The sequence below is a fragment of the Moschus berezovskii genome, chromosome 11, assembly GCF_049115385.1.
Source record: "Moschus berezovskii isolate FMDL1 chromosome 11, NW_MosBer_1.0, whole genome shotgun sequence".
Lineage (NCBI taxonomy): Eukaryota > Metazoa > Chordata > Mammalia > Artiodactyla > Moschidae > Moschus > Moschus berezovskii.
Window position 1 is genome coordinate 37,936,685 of NC_142470.1, and position 15,586 is coordinate 37,952,270.

The window sequence follows — 15,586 nt, forward strand, 5'->3', positions numbered from 1 at the left end:
TTTGGCTTATTCCTTTTCTTCTATATCATACTTGCTTCACTTTGCAAAATAAACAAAGGCAGGAGAAAACTCAGCTATCTTAGAAAGAGAAAGAAAAAGAAAGATGGAAGGCCTATCCGATAGTCAAAATCATACCTAGTCTTGCTGCTGCAGTATCTTATGGATCTAAAAATGAAAACGGCACAGGAGAGGCTAGAAAAATGGCAAAAAGAGTTGAAATCAGGTTCTTTTTTAAAACTGAAGTATAGTTGATATCCAACATTGTGTTAGATTCAGGTGTACGGCAAAGTTTTTTTCAGATATATATGTGTATATATATATACATATATGTATCAGGTTATTTTCCAATTTAGGTTATTATAAGATTTTTAATATAGTTTCCTGTGCTTTACAGTAAATCCTCGGTGTTTATCTATTTTACATATAGTAGTTTGTATCTGTTAATCCCATACTCTTAATTTATCCCTCCCCCTCTGGTAATCATAGGTTTGTTTTCCATGTCTGTGAATCTTTTCTGTCTTGTATATATTCACTTGTATTAATTTTTAGATTCCACATGTAAGTGATATCATTTTTTTTGGTCTGATTTACTTTATTTATTCCCTGGGTCCATCCATATTGCTGCAAATGGCAATATTTTGCTGGCTGAGCAATATTCTATTGTATATTTATATATCTTCTTAAACCATCTGTTGATGGGCACTTGGGGTGCTTCCATTTCTTGGCTAATATAAACAGCACTGCTATGAACAGTGGAGTACATGTATATTTTTGAATTAGAACTTTCATCTTTTCCAGATATAAGCTCAAGAGTGGGATTGTTGGATCATATGGTAGCTCTATTTTTAGTCTTTTACTGGTTTTCATAATGACTATACCAATTTACATTGCTACCAACAGTTTACAAGGGTTTCCTTTTCTCTGCACCCTATCTAGAACTTATTATTTGTAAACTTTTTAATGATAGCCATTCTAACATAAAGAGAAGATGGATGAAAATTAAAAGACTTCAGAAGAAAAAAGTCCCAAAGTTAAATGACTACAGAAAATTCCAACTCAAGTTTTTATTCTGCCCTTATTAGTCATATGAGCCTGAAGACGTTTTCTAAGCACTTAGAACTTCAGTTTTCTTTTCTGTCGAATGGGTACAATGATACTTTGTTGAAAAATAAAATGAAAAAATAGGTGGGACGAGATATAAATCATGAAGCATTATACAAAGATATTAATTTCTTATTTCTCTGACTCCAATAATCTTGTCCTAAACTTTCATGCATTTCTGCCTCTCAGAGATGGATAGCTGTAAGAATACATGAGATTCTCTAGTAGCTCAGACGGTAAAGAATCTGTCTGCAATGCAGGAGACGCAGGTTCGATCCCTGGGTTGGGAAGATCCCCTGGAGGAGGGCACGGCAACCTACTCCAGTGTTCCTTCCTGCAGAATCCCATGGACGGAGGAGCCTACAGTTAATGGAGTAGCAGAGTCAGACCCGATTGAACAACTAAGCATAACACAGCAGCCAAAGTCTTTAAACTTTACAAACAATTGCATTTGTTAGTTTTTAAATTAGGCCACTTTGATATATATAAGAAAATGTATAAGTTAAGTCAGTTCAGTTCAGTGACTCAGTTGTGTCCAACTCTTTGAGATCCCATGGACTGCAGCACACCAGGCTTCCCTGTCCATCACCAACTCCCAGAGCTTACTCAAACTCATGTCCATTAGTCGGTGATGCCATCCAACCATCTCATCCTCTGTTGTCCCCCTCTCCCCCTGTCACTCTTTCCCAGCATCAGGGTCTTTTCCAATAAGTCAGTTCTTCGCATCAGGTGGCCAAAGTATTGGAGTTTCAGCTTCAGCATCAGTCCTTCCAATGAATATTCAGGACTGATTTCCTTTAGGATGGATTGGTTGGATCTCCTTGCAGTCCAAGGGACTCTCAAGAGTCTTCTCCAACACCACAGTTCAAAAGCATAAATTCTTTGGTGCTCAGCTTCCTTTATAGTCCAACTCTCACATCCATACATAACTACTGGAAAAACCATAGCTTTGACTAGACAGACCTTTGTTGACAAAGTAATGTCTCTGCTTTTTAATATGCTGTCTAGGTTGGCTTTTCTTCCAAGGAGCAAGCATCTTTTGATTTCATGGCTGAAGTCACCATCTGCAGTGATTTTGGAGCCCCCGAAGATAAAGTCTCTCCCTGTTTCCATTGTTTCCCCATCTATTTGCATTGAAGTGATGGGACCAGATGCCGTGATCTTAGTTTTCTGAATGTTCAGTTTTAAGACAACTTTTTCACTCTCCTCTTTCACTTTCATCAAGAGGCTCTTTAGTTCTTCTTCGCTTTCTGCCGTAAGGGTGGTGTCATCTGCATATCTGAGGTTATGGATATTTCTCTCAGCAATCTTGATTCCAGCTTGTGCTTCATCCAGCCCAGCATTTCTCATGATGTACTCTGCATATAAGTTAAATAAGCAGGGTGACAATATACAGCCTTGACGTACTCCTTTTCCTATTTGGATCCAGTCTGTTGTTCCATGTCCAGTCCTAACTGTTGCTTCCTGACCTGCATACAGATTTCTCAAGAGGCAGGTCAGGTGGTCTGGTATTCCCATCTCTTTCAGAATGTTCCACAGTTTATTGTGATCCACACAGTCAAAGGCTTTGGCATAGTCAATGAAGCAGAAATAAATGTTTTTCTGGAACTCTCTTGATTTTTCCATGATCCAGCAGATGTTGGCAATTTGATCTCTGGTTCCTCTGCCTTTTCTGAAACCAGCTTGAACATCTGGAAGTTCTCAGTTCTCGGTATTGTTGATGCCTGGGTTGGAGAATTTTGAGCATGACTTTGCTAGCATGTGAGATGAGTGTAATTGTGCAGTAGTTTGAGCATTCTTTGGCTTTGCCTTTCTTTGGGATTGGAATGAAGACTGACCTTTTCCAGTCCTGTGGTTACTGCTGAGTTTTCAAATTTGCTGGCATATTGAGTGCATCACTTTCACAGCATCATCTTTTAGGATTTGAAATAGCTTAACTGGAATTCCACCACCTCCACTAGCTTTGTTTGTAGTGATGCTTCCTAAGGCCCATTTGACTTTGCATTCCAGGATGTCTGACTCTAGGTGAGTGATCACACCATAATGGTTATCTGGATCATGAAAATCTTATTTTTATAGTTCTTCTGTGTATTCTTGCCACCTCTTCTTCCTGTCTTCTGCTTCTCTTAGGTCCGCAATATTTCTGTCCTTTATTGTGCCCATCTTTGTGTGAAATGTTCATTTGTTATCTCTAATTTTCTTGAAGAGATCTCTAGTCTTTCCCATTCTATTGTTTTCCTCTATTTCTTTGCACTGATCACTGAGGAAGGCTTTCTTATCTCTCCTCGCTATTCTTTGGAACTCTGTATTCAAATGGGTATATATTTTCTTTTCTCCTTTGCCTTTAGCATCTCTTCTTTCTTCAGCTATTTGTAAGGCTTCCTCAGACAACTATTTTGCCTTTTTGCATTTCTTTTTCTTGGTCATGGTTTTGATCACAGCCTCCTGTACAACGTTATGAAGCTCCATCTGTAGTTCTTTAGGCTCTCGTCTATTAGATCTAATCCCTTGAATCTATATCACTTCCACTGTATAATTTCAAGCGATTTGATTTAGGTCATACCTGAATGGTCTAGTGGTTTTCCCTACTTTCTTCAATTTAAGTCTGAATTTGGCTATAAGGAGTTCATGATCTGAGCCACAGTCAGCTCCTGGTCTTGTTTTTGCTGACTGTATAGAGCTTCTCCATCTTTGGCTGAAAAGAATATAATCAATCTGATTTTGGTATTGACCATCTGGTGATATCCATGTGTAGAATCTTCTCTTGTGCTATTGGAAGAGCGTGTTTGCTATGACCAGCACGTTCTCTTGGCAAAACTGTTAGCTTTGACCTGCTTCATTTTGTTAGCCTTTGACCTACATAAGCTATGTAGACTATGAAATATCATAATTTCACAAACACTCGTGAACCTACCGCCAAGGTTATGAACACTCCAATAATTACGAAGGTACTTGTGCTTTCCTCCCCCAGAGGAGGCCAAAACCAGAATGCTGTATTTATCATTCTCTTGCTTTTATTGAAAAACAGGTTTATCACATATTTATGCATTTCTATATTGAATTATTTTACTTTTCCTTATTTTTAAGCTTATAAAAATTATAGAGAGGAGTTCCAGTTCCTTTATGCAATGTAAGAAGCCCCCTATACAATCCACCTGTCCTCCAGATTATAACTATAACCTCTGGAAACAATAAAAACTGGGAATATGAAAACAAAAGCTGGCAAATTGTATAGAGGAGTCAAAACTTGGAGAAGAAACAAGCAGGAGGGTGAATTTCCAGGTCTTTGATTTATCCCTCTCATATTTTTGCCATGAGGATGGGGCTCAGTCATCAAGTATCCCAGTATAGATAACTGAAGTTTTGATGGACACCCTGCTGTTTTTTGGGAAAGGAATTCCTACAGACCTGGGGGGAAGGCACTAGGGGAAAGAAGCCTAGAAGAGAGGGCACCAGAGAATTAGATTGTCTAATTATGTTAGCAAGCTTGCACGTGTTTTAACCTAACCCATCTGTATCTCTGTATTATAGATGTGTGGTCCAGAGCCAAATCAGTACAGCAGAGGTTTAAAGAAAGAAATTGAGATTTGAACCACTTTCCACAGAAGGTGTGCTAGAATGTATACTCTGAACTTAATAAAATTAATCCTTGCTTCCAAAATAATCAACATTCCCCAAAAGATTATAACAGAACACAAAATCTACCCAGTATAGCATCCACTTTGTCCAGAATATAATCTCAAATGTCTCAAAAGAACTAAGAAAAGGTGTCTCATTTTCAAGAGAAAACACAACTGACAAATGAGAATGTTGCAATGGTCTAGATGTGGAAATTACAAAGAACAGGTTTTAAAGCAGCTACTAAACTATGCTTCATGAAATAAAGGAAAACACACTAGAAATGAATGATAAGGCAGGCAATCTCAATAGAGAAACAGAAGTTATAAAAAAAAAAAAGGAAATAAATAGACGCTAAATTTTGAGTTGAAAAATATAAAATCTGAAATAAAAAATTCACTGGATGGGCTGAAGAGCAGAATGAAGGTGACAGAGGAAAGAATAAGTGGAATGAGGGAAAAGATCAATAAAAAGAATCCATCTCAAGAACAGACTGAATAAAACAATGAAAATAAAGTAGAATGTAACCACAGGGAGACACATGATGTAATATCAAAATGTCTGATTTATGTGTAGTTGAAAATCCAGAAGGAGAGGATCAAGATATCAGGGCAGAAAAAGTACCTGAAGAAATAATGGCCCCGAACTCCCCAAATTTGATGATAAATTTATGAACTAGAGAAGCATGCAAAATCAAGAAAACCATAACTAAACACACCATAATCAAGCTGTTGAAAACCAAAGATAAAGAAAGAAGTTAGAGAAAAGAAAGAAGAATTCTTGAAAGAAGTTAGAGAAAAATAACACATTAAACAGAAAGGATAAATGGAGACAATACTGACAAGTTTCCTATCCAAAGCCTTGGAGGACAGAAACCAGTGGAGTAACTTCAAAAGGCTGAAAGAAAGAAATGTCAACCTAGAATTCCATACCCAGTGAAAATTTCAAGAATGAAAATAAAGACATTTCAGATAAACAAAAATTAAGAGACATCATGCAGAGACATGTCTTAGAAGAAATAATAAAGGAAGTAATAAATAAATAATAAAGAACAGTAGTAAATCATAAAAGGGAGTAATAATAGGGAAAATTGAATTTTCAGAAATGGTATACAGTAAATATCTTAATAAATATATGACTATTTTTCCTCTTAAATTCTTTAAAATACCTATGTGTTTAAAGCAATTATAACATTATCAGGAGAGATTTTAAATATATGGAGGTATAATTCATATGGTAACTATAACATAAGGAATAGTGGAAGGGAATTAAAGGGATGCATATGGTTGCAAATATTCTGCATTTTAGAATGCAATGGTACAATAGAATGAGAAAGGTTAAGTATGTGCACTCTAATTCCCAGACAACCACTAACAAAAAGAGATATCCCCAAAATCCAACAGGCAAATTAAAATGGAATACAAACACATATTCAAATAATCAACAGAAATCAATTAAAGTGGAAGAGTGGATAAAACAAACAAAATAGACCTAAATCCAACCATATTAATAATTAAATGTTAATTTAATTCCAGTAAAAGTCAGAGATTGACAGTAGACTAAACTATTTTCTGCCTTTTAAAGACATACTTTAAATGCAAAGCCACAAATAATTTGAAAAAAAGTGGACAAAAAGGAATATTCCATGCAAACAGTAATCATAAGAAGGTTGGCGTGAATGTTTTTAGTAGACTGATTAGTCAGACTTCATAACAAAGAGTGTTACCAGGGGTAAAATTACCAGGGACATTTAATATTGGTAAAAATACATCAGAAAGAAATAAAATCATAAATGTGACCTAATAATAGAAACTGAAAATATATAAATCAAAACTTAACAGAAGTAAAGGAAGACAGGAACAATACCACAATAATAGTGAAATTTCAGCATGCATTTTTCATCATCTAGTAGACAAACTAGACAAAAACGTTAGTGAAACAGAATATCTGAATAACACAATCCATCATCTCAGTCTAATTGAAATATATACTACTTTATACACATAAACTGTAGTATATACTTTCTTTGCAAACATGTGATACATAAACACCACAATAGACAATATGCTGAGCCATAAAACACTATTATTTCCAAGGATCGAATCTCATAGAGTATTCTCTAACCACAACACAATTAAAATTAGAAATTAATAACAATGTTTAAGAAAACCCCAAATATCCAGAATGAAACACATTTCTAAATAATCATGAGTCAAAGGTGATATCATAAGGGAATTAAGAAAACCCAAAAGAAGTAGAAGGCAGTAAATAAAGACAAGAGCAGAAATGAATGAAGGAGAAAAACAGTAGAGAAAATGAACAAAACAAAAGCTGCTTCTTTGAAAACATCAACAGAGTTGACAAACCCAAAGTCAAATGAGGAAGGAGCAAAAGAGTGAGAATACAAATTACCAATATTATCACTGATAAGAGTTCTTTCTCATCACAGATCTTAGAAACATTAGAGATCTAAATAGGAAAAGTGTACGTCAAGGTTGTATATTGTCACCTTGCTTATTTAACTTTTATGCAGAGTACATCATGAGGAACACTGGGCTGGAAGAAGCACAAGCTGGAATCAAGATTGCTGGGAGAAATATCAATAACCTCAGATATGCAGATGACACTACCCTTATGGCAGAAAGTGAAGAGGAACTCAAAAGCCTCTTGATGAAAGTGAAAGAGGAGAGTGAAAAGGTTGGCTTGAAGCTCAACATTCAGAAAACAAAGATCATGGCATCTGGTCCCACCACTTCATGGGAAATAGATGGAAAAACAGTGGAAACAGTGTCAGACTTTATTTTTTGGGGCTCCAAAATCACTGCAGATGCTGATTGCAGCCATGAAATTAAAAGACGCTTACTCCTTGGAAGGAAAGTTATGACCAACCTTGATAGTATATTAAAAAGCAGAGACATTACTTTGCCAACCAAGGTCCGTCTAGTCAAGGCAATGGTTTTTCCCGTGGTCATGTATGGATGTGAGAGTTGGACTGTGAAGAAAGCTGATCGCTGAAGAATCGATGCTTTTGAACTGTGGTGTTGGAGAAGACTCTTGAGAGTCCCTTATACTGCAAGGAGATCCAACCAGTCCATTCTAGAGGAGATCAATCCTGGATGTTCATTGGAGGGACTGATGCTGAAGCTGAAACTGCAATACTTTGGCCACCTCATGCGAAGAGTTGACTCACTGGAAAAGACTCTGATGCTGGGAAAGGTTGGGGGCGGGAGGAGAAGGGGACGACGGAGAATGAGATGGCTGGATGGCATCACCGACTCTGTGGACATGAGTTTGAGTGTACTCCGGGAGTTGGTGATGGACAGGGAGGCCTGGCGTGCTGTGATTCATGGAGTCGCGGAGAGTCGGACACGACTGAGTGACTGAACTGAACTGATGAGATGCTACAAGTAGGTTAATGCCAACAAATTTATTAGTTATATGACATGGATAAATTTCTTGAAAAATATAAATATAAAATAAAAATATAAATTTACCAAAGTTTACAGGAGAAGAACCTAAATAACCCTGTATCTAGTCAAGAAACTGAATATGTTATCAAAAGCTTTCCCCCAAAGAAACTCCCAGACTCAGGTGGTTTCACTAGTGAATTCTATTATACCGTCAGTGGAAAAATAGCACTAAGATTATAGACTTCTTTAGAAATGAGAGGAGAAGAGAAACAGTGCTGAATGTATTTTATCAGGACAGCAAAACACTGGCAACGAAGGCTTACAAAGGAATCCACCCCCACCCTGCCCCTCATCAAATTATGAATCAGCATCCCTCATGACCAGAGATGGCAAAGATCCTTAAAAAATTTTAGCAAACCAAATCCAACAATGTAAAAAAGAAAAAAGGGTAATACATCAAGACTAAGTTGAATTTATTTCAGGAATGTAAGGTTGGATTAACACTTTAAAAAGTCAGTGTAATTAACCATATTAAAAGGCTAAAAAGAAAATCAATAATTGAATTAGAATTATTACACAAAATTCAATGTATATCTATGATAGAAACTTTCAAAGCAAAGTTAGCTACAAAAAGTAGGTAACATCTTCAAACTGATGAAGGAAATCTATGAAAAAACCTACAGCTAAAATCATACTTAATGATGGAAGAGTGTATTTTTCCCTTTTGATCACAATTAAGGCAAAGATGCCCATTGTCACCACTTTTAGTTAACATTGTACCAGAGGTTCTTGCTAGTTCAATAAGAAAATAAAAAGCAAAAAGATTGGAAAGGAAAAAAAAAGATCAGAAAGAAGAAAAAAATGATCCCTATTTGATATTTGGATTTCAGAAACAAAATCTACAAAATAACTATTAGAATTAATAATTGAATTTGAGGTCACAAGATACAAGCTGCAAACAATAGGAAAATAGTAGCATTTTATTATATATGCTTGCAGAAAAATTTAACTAAAGACATCCAAGCTCTCCATATCAAAATTACAAAACATTGTGACAAGAAATTAAATAAGACCTAATAAACAGAAAGATAGATCAGGTTCATTGATTAGATGACTAAGTATTACAGTTCTTCCAAAAGACTCAATAAAATCCCAACCAAAATTCTAGCATGCTCTTTTTTTAGAGATTAATAAGCCTATTCTAAATTTTGTATCTAAACACAAAAGGCCTAGAATAACCAAATAATTTTTTAAATGGGAAACATTGGAGGATTTAGCCAACCTAACTTCAAAACTTGTTATAGAGATACAATACTGGCAAAAAGACAGATGAATATATCAATGTGGCAGAGTAGAGAATCCAGAAATAGACCAAAACATATGTGGTCAATTAATTTTTGTTCAGATTCCAAAGCAATCCAACAGGGAAAGAAATGTATTTCAAAAACTGATGCTGGAGCAACAAGATATTCACTTGGGGAAAAAAAGTAAACACAAACCCTTCCTTCACACAATACACACAAAATTCAATCAAAAGGATCACAAACATATTTTGGAAGAAAATATTGAAAATATTTGCAATCTTAGGGTCTTTTATACACAAAAATATGAGCCTTACAAGAAAAAAAAATGGGTAAATAAAACTTCATCAGAAGTGTAAAAGACACCATTAACAAAAATGCAAACCATGACCAGGAGAAAAATATTCATTTGAAGCACATATGTTAGACAAAGGACTTGTATCAGTTCAGTTCAGTCGCTCAGTAGTGTCCGACTCTTTGCGACCCCATGAACTGCAGTGCACCAGGCCTCCCTGTCCATCACCAACTCCTGGAGCTTACTCAAACTCATGTCCATTGAGTCGGTGGTGCCATCCAACCATCTCATCCTCTGTTGTCCCCTTTTCCTCCTGCCCTCAATCTTTCCCAACATCAAGGTTTTTTCAAATGAGTCAGCTCTTCACATCAGGTGGCCAAAATATTGGAGTTTCAGCTTCAGCATCAGTCCTCCCAATGAACACTCAGGACTGATTTCCTTTAGGATGGACTGGTTGGATCTCCTTGCAGTCCAAGGGACTCTCAAGAGTCTTCTCCAACACCACAGTTCAAAAGCATCAATTCTTCAGCACTCAGCTTTCTTTATAGTCCAACTCTCACATCCATACATGACCACTGGAAAAACCATAACCTTGACTAGATGGACCTTTGTTGACAAAGCAGTGTCTCTGCTTTTAATATGCTGTCTAGGTTGGTCATAACTTTCCTTCCAAGAAGTAAGCATCTTTTAATTTCATGGCTGCAATCACCATCTGCAGTGATTATGGAGCCCCCAAAAATAAAGTCTGACACTGTTTCCACTGTTTCCCCATCTATTTGCCATGAAGTGATGGGACCAGATGCCATGATTTTAGTTTTCTGAATGTTGAGCTTTAAGCCAAATTTTTCACTCTCTTCTTTCACTTTCATCAAGAGGCTCTTTAGTTTTCTTCACTTTCTGCCATAAGGGTGGTGTCATCTGCATATCTGAGGTTATTGGTATTTCTCCCGGCAGTCTTGATTCCAGCTTGTGCTTCATCCAGCCCAGTGTTCCTCATGATGTACTCTGCATAGAAGTTAAATAAGCAGGGTGACAATATACAAACTTGACATACTCCTTTTCCTATTTGGAACCAGTCTGTTGTTCCATGTCCAGTTCTAACTGTTGCTTCCTGACCTGCATACAGGTTTCTCAGGAGGCAGGTCAGGTAGTCTGGTATTCCCATCTCTTTCAGAATGTTCCACAGTTTATTGTGATCTACATAGTCAAAGGCTTTGGCATAGTCAATGAAGCAGAAATAGATGTTTTTCTGGAACTCTCTTGCTTTTTCCATGATCCAGCAGATGTTGGCAATTTGATCTCTGGTTCCTCTGCCTTTTCTAATTCCAGCCTGAACATTTGGAAGTTCACGGTTCATGTATTGCTGAAGCCTGGCTTGGAGAATTTTGAGCATGACTTTACTACCGTGTGAGATGAGTGCAATTGTGCGGTAGTTTGAGCATTCTTTGGCATTGCCTTTCTTTGGGATTGGAATGAAAACTGACCTTTTCCTGTCCTGTGGCCACTGCTGAGTTTTCCAAATTTGCTGACATATTAAGTGCAGCACTTTCATAGCATCATCTTTTAGGATTTGAAATAGCTCAACTGGAATTCCATCACCTCCACTAGCTTTGTTCGTAGTGATACTTCCTAAGGCCCACTTGACTTCACATTCCAGGATGTCTGGCTCTAGGTGAGTAATCACACCATCTTGTTTATCTGGGTCATGAAGATCTTTTTTGTATAGTTCTTCTGTGTATTCTTGCCACCTCTTCTTAATATCTTCTGCTTCTATTAGGTCCATACCATTTCTGTCCTTTATCGAGCCCATCTTTGCATGAAATGTTCCCTTGGTATCTCTAATTTTCTTGAAGAGATCTCTAGTCTTTCCTATTCTGTTGTTTTCCTCTATTTCTTTGCATTGATCGCTGAGGAAGGCTTTCTTATCTCTCCTTGCTATTCTTTGGAACTCTGCATTCAGATGCTTATATCTTTCCTTTTCTCCTTTGCTTTTGACTTCTCTTATTTTCACAGTTATTTGTAAGACCTCCTCAGACAGCCATTTTGCTTTTTTTGTATTTCTTTTTCTCAGGGATGGTCTTGATCCCTGTCTCCTGTATAATGTCATGAACCTCCGTCCATAGTTCATCAGGCACTCTAAATATATAAAGAACTCAAAAATCAAATAATAAGAGGAAGATAATCCATTCAAAATGATCAAAAGATTTGATCAGACATTTTTCCAAGAGGTATACAAAAACAGGCAATAACCAATATGAAAAATATTCCACATCTTGAGTTGTCAGTTAAGTGGACATTAACACCACAGTGAGATACCACCATACATGCAGTAGAAAGACTAAAATTAAAAATATTGACTATACTAAGTATTGGTGAATACTTAGTATACTTAAAATGGAATGGCTGAACTTTAACCTACTATTGGTGCATATGTGAAATGATGTCTACTGAGTTGGATTTCTGGGTTTCACTTGTGCATATATTCAACTTCACTACATATGCCTCAGTATTTCCCAAGGTTGTTAACAATTTATAACCTCACCAGTGATGTAAAAGAATTCCTGTTGCTCTATCTCCTCATTAATGCTGCATATTGGCAGGATTCTTATTTGTATCCATCTGGTGGGAGTAAAATGGCAACCCCTTGCAGTCTTAATTTATGTCTCCCTGAAATTACTGGTAGACCGAGCATCTTTCAATGTGTTTATTCTTGTACTCCCTCTTGTATGAGATGAATATTCACATCTATGCCTATTTGTCTGTAAGTTATATTTTTCTTATGGACTTGGAGGAATTCTTTATTTACTCTGGATATTTCTATTTTGTTGGTCATATGTGTTGCAAATGTCTTCTCCCAGTTTGTGGTTTATTTTTTCACCTCCTTTATAATGTCTTTGGATGAACAGAGATATTCATTGTATATAGATATAAACATGTTATGAATCTTTGCTTAGAAGTTTAATTTTTATAAATTGAGCCATATGTTAATTCTTATGGGAATTTAAGAAACTTTGTGAGAGTTTCTCTTTTTAAAAACAGGAAGTTCATTTGTAATTTACACATTCATTCCCCAAAGTATTGATTAAAAATTTTTATGGCCCTATAATAATGTTTTTAAGAAGTGTGATATTCACAGCAAAACTCTGAAATGAACTTGTAAAGAAGCACTATGATATTCATAGCAAAATTCTGAAATGAACTTGTAAGAAATACTTTGAGTACTTAGGAAACAGTGCATGTTTTTCTAGAGGCAAATAGTACCTTACCAAAGTCAATCATTTAACTTTCTCTCTCTTTTTCTTCTTTTTTTTCTATTCTAACAATAGACTTCCAACTTTAGAATAATAGGAGAATGCCATATATATGGTCACATGTATATGACTGATTTATATACATATAGATAGATAAAACATATTGATTTTTTAAAATTGTTCAATAAAAATCATCCTTTTTTCCATATATACAAGATGGTAAAATCAAGCTAGACTAAGTAGGCTGTATGTATCCTGTAGTATTATATAGAAGTACAGTGCAGCATAGCACAGTAAAGTAAAATATAACAAATGTCATTCACAGTTTGAACCAGAAATCACAGATGAAAGATTTTAGATTATCTTGGAATCATCGTACTGTAATAGTCACAAAACTCTGTCCCTTGCACTAACATTTTTATCTTGGTCCTGGATGAAGATGTTGAAGTGAAAAGGAAAATACTTTTCAACACTTTCATCATTTCTAATGATAGAAAGAAAACATTACAATTAACCAACCAGATGGTAGAAACAAAATTCTAAAGGACCTCAAAATCGAGAAGATGGAATTTAACCAATGAAACTACAAAGCTGTCTTCACATTTTAAAGTTAATTGCAAGTAAATTGTGAGTGGGCTCTGCCTCAGTTAAATTTCATTTCAGAATTATTTTGTGTGCCTTACTTGACTTCCTGTTCTAAATGAGGCAATGTGGTGAAGGACTGGACATAGCCTGAACTGCTATCACAGTAGTAAGGGGTTGCTTTGGAAGGGACACCTCCAGCCCCCTAATCAAAGCGGCTGTTGACCCCACATGGCCACCTAACCCACTGTGTTTAGTTCTGGAGGCCACACTTTAAGAGAAACATCAACATCTTCAATGGTATCCAAAGAGAGTAGCAGAGGGTACCTGGCCAGGGAGGAAGCAGTCTACTTGCAAGGATGGTTTCCTAGTATGCACTTATATCCACCTAGAAAAGGTGATGACTTTTTCTAATTGGCACAAACTTGCCATCAGCTAAGTACACAAGGAATCTAGAGATTAATCCTGGGAAGTTAGAAATCTAGGAATATCTACTGGGAGAAAGATGATGACTGTCAGATCCAGCCCTGTAGTCCTAATCCCCAGCCCTCTAGAATAATCCTGGTCTTAGAGAGCACAGATTTAACAATCTCTGGTCCCACAGGTGGAATCCCCTTTGCTGCTTCTCTAACTCCCAATGCTCCCTTTCAGAAAACCTGGCTTTGCCCTATCTCTTAAAAAAAAAAAAAAAGACATCATGGAATAGTGGTCAAGAGCATGTGGAACCAGGTTGAAACTTTGGTTTGAATCCAGATATTGCTTAGTGACTAAGCAGTGCCCTTACTATCTCTGAGCCTCCTTTTCTTACATATAAAATGGACTGGAGGTGGTGGCAATAAAACCAGCCTTTTAACAGTACGTGGGTATTTAATGAGAAGTTTCTTGTAAAGGGTTTGGCATGGAATATAACGACAACTAGGTAAGTATCACCGACTCGATGGACATGAGTTTGAGTGAACTCCGGGAGTTGGTGATGGACAGGGAGGCCTGGCATGCTGTGGTTCATGGGGTCGCAAAGAGTCAGACACGACTGAGCGACTGAACTGAACTGAGGTAAGTAGATCTTGTGACCATCACCACCAGGATCTCCTCAGGTACCCACCGCCCTGCCCTGTGACAGGAAGGGGCACCTCAGGCATTGGCCAGTTACTCCTGGACTTCTAACAGTAGGCCTTCCCAGGTCCCTAGAGTTGAGTACAACAGAGTAGCCACTAGATACATGTGGCTTTTGAACATTTAAAATATGGCAAATACATCTAAGGTACTGAATTTTAAGTTTAATTTAATTAATTAAAGGAAATCAGTCCTGAATATTTATTGGAAGGACTGATGCTGAAGCTGAAGTACTAATACCTTGGCCACCCAATGGGAAGAGCCAACTCATTGCAGAAGACCCTGATGCTGGGAAAGATTGAAGGCAGGAGGAGACAGAGGATGAGATGGTTGGATGGCATCACTGACTTGATGGACATGAGTTTGATCAAGCTCGGGGAGTTGGTGATGGACAGGGAAGCCTGGTGTGCCGCAGTCCATGGGGTCGCAAAGAGTCGGACATGACTGAGCCACTGAACTGAACTGAATTTATATTTAAATACCCACACACGTGGGTAGCAGCTGTCTTATTGGACAGAGTCAAGGGTAAGAGGGTAATGGCAGCAGTGACCACAGAACCAGGAGGGCCTGAGCACCCATAAGTGGAGACAGTCAAGATGAGTTTCAGTTCAGTACAGTCGCTCAGTCATGTCCGACTCTTTGCGACCCCATGAATCACAGCACACCAGGCCTCCCTGTACATCACCAAATCCCGGAGTTCACTCAAACTCATGTCCATCGAGTCAGTGATGCCATCCAGCCATCTCATTCTCTGTCGTCCCCTTCTCCTCCTGCCCCCAATCCTTCCCAGCATCAGAGATGAGGTGGCCAAAGTATTGGAGTTTCAGCTTTAGCATCAATCCTTCCAATGAACACCCAGGATTGATCTCCTTTAGAATGGACTGGTTGGATCTCCTTGCAGTCCAAGGGACTCTC